The sequence below is a fragment of the Sorex fumeus genome, unplaced genomic scaffold, assembly GCF_029834395.1.
Source record: "Sorex fumeus unplaced genomic scaffold, SorFum_2.1 ptg000162l, whole genome shotgun sequence".
NCBI lineage: Eukaryota > Metazoa > Chordata > Mammalia > Eulipotyphla > Soricidae > Sorex > Sorex fumeus.
Window position 1 is genome coordinate 1,363,878 of NW_026606219.1, and position 6,836 is coordinate 1,370,713.

Consider the following 6,836-nt stretch of genomic DNA (forward strand, 5'->3'; position numbering starts at 1 on the left):
TTATTCTTTCTAATATTATTTTAGCAACTTGAAAATTTCTGGAAGATAAAAATTGAATACAATAGGAAAATCCTTGGTTTCAACTACTGTCTAATAACTGAATGAATAAAATAGCTTTATTAGGTGATAATTATCCCACACTTTATAAAGTGTGGGATATACAAAGTATATAATTTGATGGTAAGTTTAATAAATATGTATGTGGGGGCTGGAGAGATAGCAGAGCTGGTAGGGCGTTTGCCTTGCACGCGGCCAACCCGGGTTCTATTCCCAGCATCCCATATGGTCCCCTGAGCACTGCCAGGAGTAACTCCTGAGTGCAGAGCCAGGAGTAACCACTGTGCATCGCCAGGTGTGACCCAAAAAGCAAAAAAAAATTTAAAAATAAATAAATAAATATGTATGTGTATAAAGGCCCCCCCTTTAAAGGCCCTCCCGTTGATCATCGATTTGCTCGAGCGGGCCCAGTAATGTCTCCATTGGAGACTTTGTTGTTACTGTGTCTGGCATATCGGATACTCTCGGTAGCTTGCTGGGCTCTCCGAGAGGGGCAGAGGAATCGAACTCGGGTCGGCCATGTTGGCCGCTTGTAAGGCGAACACCCTACCCGCTGTGCTATCGCTCCAGCCCATGTATGTGTATATACATATATATTAATGAAGTGAATGCCATAAACAAATGAATAATTTTCCCTATGCTCTTTTGTAAACCCTTACTTTATTTTTGAGGGGATTTTTTTTGCTTTTTGGGTCATGTCCAGTAATGTTCAGGGGTTACTCCTGGCTCTGCACTCAAGAACTACTCATGATGGTGCTCAGGGCGCCATATGGGATGCTGGGGATCGAACCTGGCTTAGCCGAGTGCAAGGCAAACACCCTATCCACTGTACTGTCACTCTAAACCTTTGACCCCTAAACCTTTACTTTAGTCTCTTTGTATAATTGTCCTCCTTCCCAGGAAATCATTGGTCTGCTCTCTAGCACTACAAATTAGTCTTAAATTGTGGAATGCATTTTCTGTAGATAAGTGATTTACCTGATAATTCGATTGCCACTCAGTGTCTCTTTTGCAAACCACAGCACTCAAAAGGAGAGAGATAACAAAAGGGAATGCCCTGCCACAGAGGTAGGGTGGGATGGGGGGAAGGGGAGTGGGAGGGACACTGGGAATGGTGGTGGTGGAGAATGGGCACTGGTGGAGGGATGGGTATTCGATCGTTGTATAACTGAAACCCAAGCACAAAATTTTGTAAGTCTACAACTGTACTTCATGGTGTTTCACTAATAAAAATTTAAGAAAAAAAAATAACAAAATGTTCACTGAAGTTAGAAAAGCAATTCATGAACAGAATGAGTATTTCAATTGAGATAAAAAATATATAAGCACCTACAGAAATCAAAGCTGAAGAAATAACAGCTAAACTGGAAAATTCAAGTGAGGGACTCAACAACAGATGACATCATTTGAAAGGAAAACAGGTCAGTGAAAATCATTCCATTAGGGGAGCAAAAAGACAAAAGATTATGAAACTTTCAAGATACATCATGCAGAACACTATATATAATATTTAAGTTGCATAAAGAGAAGAGATAAAAAGATGGAAAACTTAAATTCAAAGAAATAGAGGCTGGAAACTACTTTAACCCAAGGAATGAAATACATTACCAGATCCAGGAAGCCCAAGAACAGTAAAGGTCTATGATGAATCAATATATGTCAGAAAATTAGCTCAAGGAAAAGGATACATTCCTAGAAACATACATCTTTCCCAGACTACATCAAGAAATAGAAACAGAATAATAGCATACATGGAGGTAGGACTGAGAGATTGTACAGGAGGGAAGGTGTTTGTCTTGTTTATAGCCAACCCTGGTTTGAATCCCTGGGACCACATGGTCCCCTAGCAGTGCCAGGAGTAGTCTCTGAGAATGTGGCATTTATCCCTGGGATATAATGTTGGTTTAATATATGCCAATCAATTCTACACCACATTAACAGACTGAAAGTTTAGAGTAGTCTTCTTAATAGATGTAGAAAAAGCCCTCAACAAAGTCCAATATCCAGTTATGTTACAAACTCTCAATCAAATTGGTATAGAAGAATTTAACCACAGTAAAATTCAGTCATGAAACTCCACAGCTAACAAAAAATGAAAGAAACTGAAATTTGAGAACTGTTTTTACAGAACTTAAGGAGGGGAGAGTGGGGAGTGAATGGAACGGGGTTGGGGGGACACTTTGGTGAAAGGTGTGGTTTTGGAATTTTTTATGAATGAAACCCTACGAGTAACAGTATGGTCCACCACAGTGCTTCAACTGAAAAAAGGACCAACACAAGGTAAGATACCCATTCATGCCATCTCTGATCAATATTGTGCTAGGAGCTCTGGAAAATGTGATCAGAAAAAGAAAATAAAAGGCATCCAAATTAGAAAGAAAATTATGACATGATCCTATATTTAGAATACCCTAAACACACAAAAAACCTGTTAGAACTGATAAGTGAGGGGCTGGAGAGATAGTATAGCTGGTTGAGGGCTTGCCTTCATGAAGCTGACCCAGGTTCAATTCTTAGTATCCAATAGGTTTCCTCAACCTGCCAGAAACAATTCCTGAGTGCAGAGCCAGGAGTTGCCCTGAGCATCGCCAGTAAGCCCCTCTACCTCCAAAAAAGAATTGATAAATGATTCAGTATTGTTGCAGGATACAAAGTAAACACAAAAATAAGTAGTGTGGAACAGGATGCAGATTGGCAGTAGAGCACTTTTCTTGCAGGTGAGAGGCTCTGGATTCAATCCCCAGCACCACACACACACAAAGTCAGTAGTATTTCTTTACACTAGCAATGATTCATCTAAAACGGAAGTCAAGAGAACAATTACATTTATAATAAATGCAAGAAAAATAAAATACCTAGGAATAAAATTAACAAAGAAGGTTAAGGTCTTTACACTGAAATCTCTAATATTGATGAAATAAATTGAAGATGACAAACAGCAAGCTATCCCATGTTCATAGATTTGAAGAATTATTGTAACAGATTTAATGCAAATTTTCTACATTTGGGGCCAGAGACATAATATAGCAGGTAAGGCATGTGCGTTGCATGTAGCCGACCCAGGTTTGATTCCCAACATCCCATATGGTCCCCTGAGCACCGCCAGGAGTGATTTCTGTATGCAGAGCCAGGAATAATCCGAGTATTTCTAGGTATGATTGCCAGCCCCCCAATTTCTAAAATTCATGGGCCCAAAGAGGGTACAGGGGGTAAGGTGCTTGTCTTACAAGCAGCCAATGTGAGTTTGATCCCTGGCACCACATCCTGAGCAAAGAAGTAGGAGGAAGACCTAAGTACAGAACCAGAAATAAGCCCTAAACTCAACTAAACTCAACTAAACTCAACTAAACTCAACCCCAAAACCAAAAAAAAGAAAAATCTAAAATGCACATGGAATCCAAATAGCCCAAATAATCTTTGGTGAGGGGTACCCCTGTCCATAGGCTCCGTGCTCAGTTATCATTCCTAGAAGGGCTCAGGGGACCATATATAGTGCCAGAGAACAAACCCAGCTTAGCCATGTGCAAGGCAAGTGCCCTACCCACTGTACTATCTCTCCATCCACAAGCCAAAGCAATCTTGAGAAAAACACTGTGAAGCACCAGGCTTCCAGATTTAAAATTATATTGCAAAGCTATAAGTAGTCAAAATAATATAGTACTGACATCAAAACAAACAGATGAATGGAATAGAAAGTCCATATGTTTTTCAAGCCCATATGTCTTTCTTGAGCGTGTATTCTTCTCTTTCTCTCCCCTCACATTTTTCTAAGTTAATTTCTTTCAATAAAAACTAAACCCCAACTATGAATAACTTTAAATCATGGCACTTTAATAATTTTTAAAGACCCATATTGCTTCACAGAAGAAGTTTAAAAAAGGAAAGACCATAAATAAATCCAGGGATGCGCAATAGGCACAAGGATGCCAAAAGTGTACCATTTCTTTCCAATAAAGGTTGCTGAGAAAATTGGATACCTACTTGTAAAAAAATTAAATTGGCCCTTTTACCATACACAAAACAAAAAATAAACTCAAAATTAATTGCAGACATAAGGCAGTAAAATTCTTAGACGAGATTTAGCCGAAGAGAAGGACTACATGGAGGGCGGGATCCACAGATCCCGAAGGAAAAAAAAAAAAACAGGTTCCAAAAAGAGCCGAGATCATCGGGAAGTCCCAGATGGGGTAGGTACCGCATCCCGCCTCCCCCAGATGGAACCCCGGTGACCAGAAACCTCTACAAGCACAGCTCGAGTATGCGGGAACTAGGACTTTTCCTCAAAAATGCCGGGACTACACCTCCCAGGTAACCTCAGATTCCGGAAGTCACGCCCACAGCCCGCCCCCCAGCGCCATCTTGACAGCATTTAGCCGAAGAGAAGGACTACTTGGAGGGCGGGATCCACAGATCCCGAAGGGAAAAAAAAAAAAACAGGTTCCAAAAAGAGCCGAGATCATCGGGAAGTCCCAGATGGGGTAGGTACCGCATCCCGCCTCCCCCAGATGGAACCCCGGTGACCAGAAACCTCTACAAGCACAGCTCGAGTATGCGGGAACTAGGACTTTTCCTCAAAACCGCGCAGCCGCTTATGCGGCCGCGCAACATCTCTCTATATACAAAGTGTTCCATGGGAAGTAAACCACCTAACGTTTCTCTCTGAAAATCATAGTTAAGCTTTGAGCATGGCCACAGCCCCAGAAACACAAGTACTTAATGCATAACCCAGCAGCTTGGAGCAGAAAAGTGAACGGGTTATGTGTTAACCCAGGCCATCAAGTCTGCCAGAGGGGAAAGGGTGTTGGTCCCTTCCGCCCTCCTCCCTCTGGAAAGAAGGGTGGCGGCCACATGGGAGCCTTGTGGACAGCAGGTATGGGCCGGGGGTGTGGGGGCGACTAAAACCTCATGGGAAGGGGGGCGTTCCGGTCCGTCCTTCGCGCCCTGCCGAGGCCACCAGTTGCCCCCCACGAGCGGCTCTACAGCACGGCCACAGCCCCAGAAGCACAAGGACTTGATGCAGAACCCAGCAGCTTGGAGCAGAAAAGTGAACGGACTATGCATTAATCCAGGCCATCAAATCTGCTGGAGGGGAAAGAGTGTTGCCCCATTCGCCCTCTCCTCTCTGGAAAGAAAGATGGCAGCCACATGGGAGCCTTGTGGACAGCAGGCATGAGCCGGGGGAGCGGGGGCGACTAAAACCTCATGGGAAGGGGGGCATTCCGGTCCGTCCTTCACGCCCTACCGAGGCCACCAGTTGCCCCCCACAAGAGGCTCTCCAGCACGGCCACAGCCCAGAAGCACAAGGACTTAATGCAGAACCCAGCAGCTTGGAGCAGAAAAGTGAATGGACTATGCGTTAATCCAGGCCATCATGTCTGCCCGGAGGGGAAAGGGTGTTGGTCCCTTCCATCCTCCTCCCTCTGGAAAGAAAGGTGGCGGCCACATGGGAGCCTTGTGGACAGCAGGTATGAGCCAGGGGTGTGGGGGCGACTAAAACCTCATGGGAAGGGGGGCCTTCCAGTCCGTCCTTCACGCCCTACCGAGGCCACCAGTTGCCCCCCACGAGCGGCTCTCCAGCACGGCCACAGCCCCAGAAACACAAGAATTTAATGCAGAACCCAACAGCTTGGAGCAGAAAAGTGAACGGACTATGCGTTAATCCAGGCCATCAAATCTGCTGGAGGGGAAAGGGTGTTGCCCCATTCGCCCTCTCCTCTCTGGAAAGAAAGAAGGCGGCCACATGGGAGCCTTGTGGACAGCAGGCATGAGCCGGGGGAGCGGGGGCGACTAAAACCTCATGGGAAGGGGGGCGTTCCGGTCCGTCCTTCACGCCCTACCGAGGTCACCAGTTGCCCCCCACGAGCGGCTCTCCAGCACGGCCACAGCCCCAGAAGCACAAGGACTTAATGCAGAACCCAGCAGCTTGGAGCAGAAAAGTGAAAGGTCTATGCGTTAATCCAGGCCATCATGTCTGCCCGGAGGGGAAAGGGTGTTGGTCCCTTCCGCCCTCCTCCCTCTGGAAAGAAAGGTGGCGGCCACATGGGAGCCTTGTGGACAGCAGGTATGAGCCGGGGGTGTGGGGGCGACTAAAACCTCATGGGAAGGGGGGCGTTCCGGTCCATCCTTCATGCCCTACCGAGGTCACCAGTTGCCCCCCGCGAGCGGCTCTCCAGCATGGCCACGGCCCCAGAAGCACAGGGACTTAATGCAGAACCCGGCAGCTTGGAGCAGAAAAGTGAAAGGACTATGCGTTAATCCAGGCCATCATGTCTGTCCGGAGGGGAAAGGGTGTTGTCCCAGTCGCCTTCTCCTCTCTGGAAAGAAAGATGGTGGCCGCATGGGAGCCTTGTGGACAGCAGGTATGAGCCGGGGGAGTGGGGGCGACTAAAACCTCATGGGAAGGAGACGTTTCGGTCCGCCCTTCACGCCCTACCGAGGCCACCAGTTGCCCCCCACTAGCGGCTCTCCAGCACGGCCACGACTCCAGAACACAGAAACCAATTTCTTAACTATCTGACTTTCAGTATAAATACTTCCAGGGTCAATAAGTAAAATAGCAGAAATCCAAAACCAACATTTAATTCTTGAACCCAGCTGTAGAAAGCAAATCACGTCACAATGCTTTTTCAGCATGTCTGATTTGGGGGGGGGGGTAAACTCTAAATAATAGTGGTGAATCTTTTATTGAAACAATGAATCTAATCAAAGCAGATAGAGTGTTAACTAGAATTCATCTGCCCCACAGGGACTGTGAGGGGTGGGGGGTGGGGTTTTATTGG